The following is a 10,342-nucleotide window of genomic DNA, read 5'->3' as shown; positions in this document are numbered from 1 at the left end:
CGGAATGCAAACCCGCAGACTCTCGGGCCTTGATGGTTCATAATTGAAAACCACTGATCTAGAACAAGACTTTATGTTACTGGCAATCACTCATTAATCCCCAGCTCATATTATGTTCCGCTTCCGTCAGTGTTTTGAGAATCAATACGCATTTGCCAATAACATACTGTAACCTGTTGTCCTAAACCAGTGTTGTTGAGTACTGGAACACATTTTTTCACCCTTATCTACTCTGAGTTTGTGAATTGAGAATGTAAACTTATAATGACACACATCTGATGGAGCAGCTGCCCCAGGACAAACCGGCTCATGGGATAATGCTGCAGATCAGACAGCGGACTGCAAAAATGGATCCGTCACGGAGTCGAGTGAAAAGTTTAGAGGCTCAGAATGAATGATTTGAATTTGAATGAAATGAATGATTTCACATGGTGAAACAACACACTTCAAACAGCAGCGGGACAATGAGACAGCCTCACCGATGGCATCGCCCGCTCACACAGGAAGGGGAATAATTGGTAGAAGCAGAGTAGGCACAGTTCTAACCTTTTACCATTGTACAGTCTGTTGACAGAGAAGAGAAATATGTCATCAATAACTATATATATATATATATATATATATATATATATATATATATACATATATATATATATATATAACATCATAACAGGATAACAAACATACAACATAGTTATTTCAATTTGGTTCATGGACCACGGATGGCTTGAGTTTGGTTTGATGATGTGTTTTTCTTTTTTCCACTTATCCACATCTCTCAGTATGTATATTGTTTATGATTTATTTTTATTTCTTGATAAAGAAAACATGCACTTTGTTTCATGTGTGTTTATAATAATTCACCATGGGAGAAGAATAGAGTTGTGAAGATGCTGCTTTGGTAATGAAAACGTATTCCCAGCCGTTTGGTTATGGCATTGGATGAGTTTATGTGCAGCTCTTTGCCAAGACTTTATACTTACTGAACTGTTGCTCAAAAAGCAGTACAAGGCAACATGTCATTCTAAAGGCATTACAAGTACATTTCTAATTATACATATACATATATATATTCAAACATGATAAACTGAACTACAAAATACAAAAAAAAAAAAAAAAACTAATAGCAATCTCAGCAGGAGCCACACAAGGTTCATAATGTATTGTCATACATGTCAAAATGCAGTATAAATGCATATCATTTTAAGATAAGATAAGGCCATAATGTAAGAATACTGCATATAGTCTTATAAGGCAGTTACACTGCAAAAAATGTTCATCTTAACAAGTCATTTAGTGTCATATTCATCCTTCAAATCTTATTTTTCTTAAACCAAGAGAAAAATCCTATCAATGGGCTCAGATAACTCCACTTGTTTCCAATGCAGCTTCACTTGTTTCAAGAAATGAGTGTCAGTATGTTGAAATAAGTCAGAATAAGGCAGATCACTGCACTACTGTCAAGAAAAGAACAAAATTCTTGAAACAAGTTGATGTTCATTGGAAACAAGTGAAATTATCTAACGCCACTGGCAGATGTCTTCACTTATTTTAAGAAAATTCCTAAATGACTTGTTAAGATGGAGATTTTTTGCAGTGTATAATGTGCTTATGATAGCTCACAATGCAATTCCCAAAAGAAGCAATAAAGTTAACTCACTTTACATAGAAAACATGTTTCTGTGAACTGAGTTGCCCCCATTCTCAATTCAAAAGACCTTATAATCTCCCACTGTCTATTTATAAATCAGTGTCCTCTTTGTTAGAGTGACATTTTGAAACGCCGTACTGCTCAGATACAAACAGAACTCCACTCATCTCTTGGGAGGGACAGTTTTGAAACAGACACATATTGATTATTTTTGGAAAAGTCTCAAAAAGCTTTCATCAGAAGTCATTTTATGGAGTTCAGGACTGTCAGTAATGGGGCCTGAATGATGATGTAGACTAAATCATCTTTAACGTTCTTTTGTCCACAGGTTTATTAGCTAAAAAAAAGGGTGAAACTGAAAAACAAAGCAGAAAATGTACATCTCAATGAATTAGCTGTAACCTGACAATAGACTTGTAAATGCCCGAAATGTAACTTTAAGTATGAGTTTTTAATTAACAATGTGTTATGAAATAAATTGGCAGTGGAGTACTCTAATTTCCAGATCTTTAATCATCAATTTTCTCAGTTAGATTAGCATAAGATGTAGCTATTACAGGTAAAATAGCATTAAACAACATTGATATTTTTAAAACTCACTAAATAATTATATTTCACAAAAATACTTCTGTAGAAATGTAGATAACTTGTAAATGAATAAATACATACGGACGATGCTGCCACAGGCATAAGGATGCAAACAGGAACACATGGATTGTATGTAGCAGGTAAATCTACATGTGGACCAACAGCAGTCTCCATGATACAAAATACTCACTTTTTTTCAGTTTGCAAAAAGAGAAAATATAACAAATCGCCACTAGGTGGTGCTGAAACTGAATCACAGAACAGACAGTACAACTTAAAACGGAACAGAAGGGTTCGACCGATTTGAGTTTTTGAGGTCGTTTCAGTCCAGCCAAACACTACAGCAGCTGATATCACAGATTAGCAAACCTTCAACCAGAGAGAACTAATCAGTGAAATCAGCTGCTGGACTGTTTGGCTGGATGGAAAACCTGCAGACTCTTGGATCATGATGGATCGTGGTTGAGAACCACTGATGTAGGGTGTAATAACATGAAGTTGGCTGGCTCAGAGAAGCTGAAAGATGATTTCAGAACACGTATCAGCACTTTTAGAGAGTCTGGCAGGTGGCCTGTTATTTCAGGCCCTCTGCCTTCCCGCCACCACGGTTCCCTCAGCTTAAGCCGCCGTCGCCAGCGACACATTTGGCTGAAATGCTGCTGTAACTCCGCTGATATCCCTTTTGTAGACAATTTTACTCTCTTCTGGAACAGACCTTCTCTATTTAAAACAGATGGAATCCATCCCATTGCGCTGGGTTCAAAACGTCTGGCGGCAAATATGGAGCAGATCCTTAAATCATGCAGTGTTTTCTGAGACAAGCCAGTCCCAGCCCGACTCAGGTTACTTCCAGTGTAGCAGTTTGTAATACAGCAAGGAGTGATTCAACAAACTCTTGTTTTTATCCAAGTCTGTGCAGAGAAAAATTCAAACCCTTCCTGTACGGAGTCACAAGTCCTAGTCCTCTGTCAAGATATACATCAGAAGCTGGGCTTGACTTTTGTGAGGAAGAGGAAGAAACCTTGTTATCTTTTTTTGATATTGCTAGGAAACAAAGCTCAAATCCATCAATGGGCATCAAACTATAATTAAAAACTTCTATATCAGCCTTTTAATTATCATGCTTGGACATCTAAGAGACAAAAAAGGCCAAAGTGAGATAATGTGCTAATTATAATGGGAAAAGCTTTTGTTTAACATCTGAAACAAATCGGCATTTAAACCTAGAACGTTTTGAAAGCTTTTTAAAGTATCAGTGGAAGTGAGAGAGCAATGTTACCAAAACAAAAGTATAAAACTTGAGATTTCAACTTGGGTGAGACGCCATAGGCCAGAGTAAAGATTGGAAGTTAGAAACATGAGCTTCTGACAGTCTTGGAAAGCCCCTTATCTTTTATTTATTAAGGGTCCAAGCACATAGTGCTGGAACCCTATTGTTCTTCCTTCTTTCTTTTTATTTTTATTTTTCTCCGCTAAAAGTATCTGCAGCTCAGAAACCGTAAGTCCTACAGCAACCATATTTGGCAGGTGGGCTCCTATGGCGCCCACTACTCAGGCAAGGCAGTGTATGCACATTGGCCAAATGGTGGCGCTATAACAAGCAACTTTACGTTTTGACCCATAACTTCTGAACCGTGTGCCTTAGAGAGAAAATTCTTGTGTCCATATATTCTTTGGAAGGTGCTGAGTCCAATCCATATATCACTTTGAATGTCCACCATGTTGAATTTTCCAGAATTTTTAATTCTTTAAGAAAATCCTCCTAGGCCGTTCATCTGATTCACATGAAACTTGGTGTGGAGAATCTTGGGACCGTCCTCTTTCAAAGTTGTATAAAGGTTACTGATAGGCCAAATGGTTTGGCTTTTATCAACCAATAAACTTTTAACAAAACAGGCTGTTGGGCTTTGATAGGGGCAGGTTTGGTTATTAGCAATTAATAATTAATAATTGTGAAATTATTAATATTCATAAAATTATTGACGGGAGTCAATATAAACGGGGCACCACCCTGGAATCAGGGACCAATAACCGAACCTTCAATACAGTCTCAGAATGGCTGTTCACCCCCAAATGACAGTGGTTGAGTACCACTGTACATTTATGAGTGAACAGTGAAGGGTGAATTCGTACACAGGCCCTCACAACCAGCAGTTATTGCAACACATATGCACAAGGAATCACAGACAACTTCTCTTTAAAAGTATAATGGAGTTTATTTAACTTTAGCAATATCAATCAATAATCAATAACACTGCAGTTAATCAACAACTTATTATACAACTATAACTATCAGTCTAACTAACAAGCATAAAGGCACAAACAGCATATGGCACGTATGGATGCGTGCGTGTGTGTGTGTGTGTGTGTGTGTGTGTGCGTGTGCGTGTGTGTGTGAGTGTGAGTGTGAGTGTGAGTGAGAGAGAGAGAGAGAGAGAGAGAGAGAGAGAGAGAGAGAGAGAGAGAGCGAGCAAGATGGCGGACGTGACCACGTGAGTGGGACGTCTCGCGAGAGTTCAAGATGGCGGCTGTGACCGCGCAGTTTGAACAAAGGGGTTTTGGAACCAAGATGGAGTTGGAGTTAGGCAGCTAAACCAACACCATCTAATTCTTAGGTAGCAATGAATGTGTAATGAGATGTGTGTGTGTGTGTGTGGGTTAGTAAGGGAGCGAGAGAGAGAGAGAAAGGGGGAAACACTCAGGGTAAACCTAGAGGTTCTGCTCGCCGTCTAGAGACACAACAATAGCCTTTTACCACACAGGAACTCGGGGTACGACTTGGAAATAGTACGCCAGGTTACTGGTCTTTGAACTGGTAAAATGCAGTATATTGGCTTTATACGGTGGCTACTAACATGGATGCAAGCTCAGCGGCATGCAATTGAACACAAATCAGCTTCACATTAACACAATCAAATTAAGCAGCAAGCATAATGATTGAGGTATTATTCATACAGCATAATATGGACGCGGCGGTCCGATGCGCTTTCCAATACGCACAAATACAGCTTCTGATCAGTAAGCTTATTCAACACACCTATTCTAGTCTCTGCCCAGAACCAAAACCTCTTACTTGGGATTCACTCTCGAGTGATTGGTGTGTGTTTGAGTCCGTCTTATCGATTCCAGGGGGTTTCCCAGGATATCTGCGGGGCCGTTATCTCTCCGTGCACGGAACAACGGCCAGCTGGCTTTCCTCGTAGGCAGCGAAGATGTCAGCCAGGAGTCGACTTGGTGGAAGAAACGTATCCTTACGTTGTCTTCTTGGAGGGAAGGAGTGTCCTTAGCTGTATTCTCTTCCAGTCCACTTCTGCAGGTCTGCTACACACGGCAGTGCGTGTAAGGAGTTAGAATGCCGGATGCACAAACAGCTAATCTAATCCTTCTGGATCCAACAGTGTTATGGCTAACACTAAACAGTCTGGTCTCCTCCCGCGAGTTGAAGACTGCGCCTCGGCTAAACAAAAGAACAGTTCGAACGTTTCAGGTACCACCTTGTTCAGCAACGGGGTCGCAATAAGGGGCGATGAGGAAAGGTATCTCTGGAATTTATACTCTTGGTGACGTCATGGGGACATCCCGGGGTTCTCCCGAGTCTCGTCCAATGAGAGACCAGAGGTTGGCTTTCAGCCAGTTCGCACCTAGGTGTGAACTTCAGGGCCTGTTGGAATTTTGGCGCTGCTTTCCTTTGTTTAAGGTCCCAGCCCAGCGGGTGGGCTAGAGTTCAGGTTTCTGATTCCCTTGTTAGGCCGGTGTTTTAGGCTTTCAATCTTAAATGTAGGCCTTTCCTTTGTTTGACCACATGGCCTGGCCCAACAGGCCTTAATACTAAATTGGCCATAACTCATTGACCATACATGTTGACGAGTGTTGCTTGAGCTTGTGAGATTGTGAGTTCAAGTACCTGACAGGTTGTGATCCTTTTGAAGTTTCATGAAAAGTAAATCAACACTAAATCACATAAAACTCAAAGCAGGTATTTGACATCATCTGCCAATGGCAAAATACCTGATTTTGCATCACAGATTGGGGTGTGGCCAGAAGTTTCAACCCACAGAGAGCAGTGCAGCAGCAGTTTTCTGACCCATGTGATTTAGTATTGATTTATTTGTTAATGGAGAGCACTACAAAGTTCTATTAAGTGGTTAAAGCTGTCTATCTGTATCACAATACTTCTCCCTTTAGTTAGTTTCTCCTCAATAAAACCGTAACAGGAGTTTGGCTCAGTAGGTAAAATGTCAGCCTCTCTAGTCTAGTCTAGTCTAGTCTAGCACAATTCGTGTCTCAGTTGTCTGACAGTTTGAAATCCTTCTTTTACCTGTCTCCTGTCCGCCTTCATCTACATCTCCCCTTGGGACTAACGTGGATTTAATGGATGAAATCAATAAGAGATTAGAGCTTTCACCTGAAATCACCTAGTTTCTACGGAGGTTATAGAGAAATAAATCCCTGCTAAAAGAAAAAGCCAGTGTCCAGTCCCCCTTTTTCTTGCAGTGATACTCCTGTATATCAACTTACAGTTTACCATGTATTTGATACGGTCTAAATCCACAAGATATGGGAAAGGGTTACCTGCAGAGATTGCATCTCTTGTTAAATGTCAGAGAAAGGTCTCAGTGCATTTTATTTCTGTTTGTTTCATAGTGGCAAAGGCTGCTTTTATGAATGCATTTTTGTAAACTTCTGAAATGCCTGGAGTGGGATAGAGAGAGACAGATGAAGACAGGGAGAGAAAGAGTGAGAAAGAGAGAGAGAGGGTATGCAGAGAAAGACATAGTGGGCGAACAGAGAGAGAACAAAAAACAGTCTTCACAAACTACATGAGAATTGCAATCATGAAGCACATCAAAGCACTGGAATAAACATTGTTACTCTGGAGGGTGAGAAACTGTTCTAACAGCCTAAATCCAACAAATATGCCTGAACACATTATTGTACAAGGATGTGAACCTTCCACCCAACACTCTTACCAGTAACTTAATAGCTCTCCCTAGTGGCTGTTTGGGCGCACTGCAGGTCATTTGTCAAAGGTGAATAATCTCCTGTACGGTGATGAATATATGGATGAGAACAAGCTCTGCCAGGGCTGAGAATGACTTTCCATACACAGAGACTTGTAGTGAACACTGGATTTCTCTGTTGAACTCCAGTGTGTTTTTTGTAACATGACCTTGATAGAGAAGTGAAAAACAGAGCCTGTCATCCTCTCCGCTTGGTTACGAATGACATATTTAGTTGTTGTTGTTGTTGTTGTTTTTTAACATTTATTAACCCGGCGAAGGTCGACTGCAACCTTCACACTGCTTCACACTCACACATGCATTCACACTGGGAGCTGCCCAGCACTATCAGTTTGCTGCTGGCGGCCGCTGTGCAGCTCCACTGGAGCAGTCGGGGGCTAAAGTGCCTTTCACACAGGCATCACAGCGGTGGTTGTTGACGGAGGAGACAGTGGAACTCATTCGCTCCAACCCCCAATCCAGATTTGTCCAAACACACCAGGGATTTTACCCATTGTTCTCCAGGTATAAACCCTGGCTAAAATGTAATCAGCATTGTAATCCTTTGGACTGTCATTTAATCTGGTTACTTTTCCACTTGAGCCAATAGAATATAAATTAAATTGAACATTCATCACAAGATCACAGTTAACCTCTACAGTATATAATCCACTTTTTTCCACAGTAGTGTTTTATGAAGCAAGGTTCTTCACCAGAATATTTTGAGAAAAATGTTATTAATGTATTATGTATGTATTAGTGCAACATTTTTACATTTTGCAAAAAAGTCTTCACCCTTAAAATGTGACATTTAAATGAATCTGTCTTGACACCAGAAAGGCCAAGCCACCGCCAATTGACTGCTAGAATTGAAATATCACATCTTTCAAAATATCCCACCATGACTTTTTCTAGATCCACTTTATGTACAAACCAGTGTTGTTAGATTTTCAAAGTTACGCAAGGAAATAGTAGTTCTGAAATATTGTCAGTCTCCTCACTCTTCACTCCCAGGCTGCCGCTGACTCTTGTGTCTATGAAGAGAGAAAAATGGTCAACTGTCAACTTGCCACTGGGCTCGGAGAGACATTTTTAATTGATACTGTCACACAAAGGCAAAAGCCAGTGACTGCTCAGTGTGAGCGACTGAGAATAATTGCCTCAAAGTTTTTTTTGCTGCCCAGCCAAGGGCAACCAATACTAGCCATTAAAGATCGGTTCGTCACAAGAGCAGTGACCATAAACCACCCCCAATAAAATGTAAGTCAAATGTGACACAATTCAGATTAATTTCAGTGAGTGAGTCTAACATTATGATGATGATTATTATTATTGATGGAGGTTCCTACAAAAAAAACAGTCTGTAAAACCTGCAATGACATTTTACTCTCTCTACACATTTTATTCATGTCATTGTTTGACAATGTTTTCTTGTAAATGAATAATTCATTTAAAGGCAGTAATGAATTCCAGAGTTTCACTCTGCCTTAAAGGAGTTACTAACCTTAAACAAATTGTTATTGTATATATACATTTGTATTGATTTCAATGGAAAGGCTTGTTCACCCTGACAAGAATAAAATTCATGGGGAAAACACTGAATACTTGTCATTTTGGGCCACAAAAGTGGTCAAACTGGTCATGCTGAATATGAACAAAATATTGGCTATTAGTGATTTTCAGTCTAAAAATATTGGTATCCATATCAACCTTCAAAAACCCCTATTGGTCGAACCATACTGATGAGTACAGAGATAAACTAAGGTTTTATGTTGTACTTACATACTGTAATGATCAACTGATTCTTACATAATGTGTTTCTCTCTCTTTCTCCCCCCTCCCCTCCCCTCCCCTCCCCTATCCATCTATCTAGATTATCAATGAGCGCTACAGGACCTACTCTTGGGTGGCTGAGCTGATCCAAGTGTTTATAGCCATCAGCATCACCGTGTCCTTCCTAGTGATGGGGTCTGCCATGAAACACACCAGTAGGTTTATTCCTGGTTGTGTGTCGTACAGTGCTGTACTCTATGCTGCCAAACACTCTAGGCTTAACCTTGATACCACAGAAGCAGGGAGGGTAAAAGGGTTATTATTAATGTTATTAGTATTAGCAGTAGCAGTAGGAGGAGAAGTACTAGTAGTAGTAGTAGTAGTAGTAATAGAAGTAGTAGTAACAGCAGTAGTAACAGTAGTAGAAGTTGTAGTAGTAGTGGTAATGGTATTGCAGAGGAATCTGAGTACTCAAGACTGACTAAAATTAAAAGGTAAAACTAGTTCTATTTTTCTCTTAAATGTTGAAGTAGTCAGGTGTTTTATTGACTGACTGACCGTTTCTTCCAGTTGACGGCCTGGTGAGCTCTTTGTGGACCAGCAGACTGGAGTTGCTGTCTAAAGCCTGGGAGAGACGTCTGCCAAACGCACTACACATCTGCTCAGCCAGAAGGTAAATCAGTCAGAACCAATGTAGGCCATGGACCAAAGCCCAAAATTTCACTTTTTGGTACCACTCAAAGTGGCAAATTCGAATCAAAAATGTTGAAATGGTATATGTCTGTAGATTATATTTTGGTATGATAACCATTGCCGCAGCTTTGTCACAGTAATCAGCACATGAAGTTAACCGCCCTCTAAGCTAACTACCCTGCTTTCTGTTGGAGAGACATATTTCTCCAGCTCAGTAGCAATTGCAGCCTTGTGGGTCTTCCGTAGAGAACCATCATTGTTTGCCAATGCCCATGGTAGAGGGTCCAGTGGGTGGGCCAAGACATCCTTAATGTGCAGCTTTCTACTCTACGCATCATTGATGGGATGAGCCTGGTGCAGAAGATGAATAGCAACAATAAAACTTTCTCACAGTTGGCAGAATCTGCCATGCACCTGGTCTTGAATGAGGGCAACAGTCAAAGAATTTATGTGGTTTTCGGTGTTTATCGTGAGATATCGATCAAAGATGCAGAGAGATGTAACCAGGGAGCTGCAAGCAAAACCCTTCAGTTTAAGAACCTTGCAGGAGGACACCACATCCAACAGTGGAGAAAGTTTTTGTGCAATTCTGGCAACAAGACCGGCCTCATCAAATTCTTGGTACAACAGTGGAAGA

Source organism: Centroberyx gerrardi, chromosome 9, assembly GCF_048128805.1.
Source record: "Centroberyx gerrardi isolate f3 chromosome 9, fCenGer3.hap1.cur.20231027, whole genome shotgun sequence".
NCBI lineage: Eukaryota > Metazoa > Chordata > Actinopteri > Beryciformes > Berycidae > Centroberyx > Centroberyx gerrardi.
The sequence above is the reverse complement of the archived record's forward strand: the minus strand, read 5'-3'. Positions refer to the sequence as shown.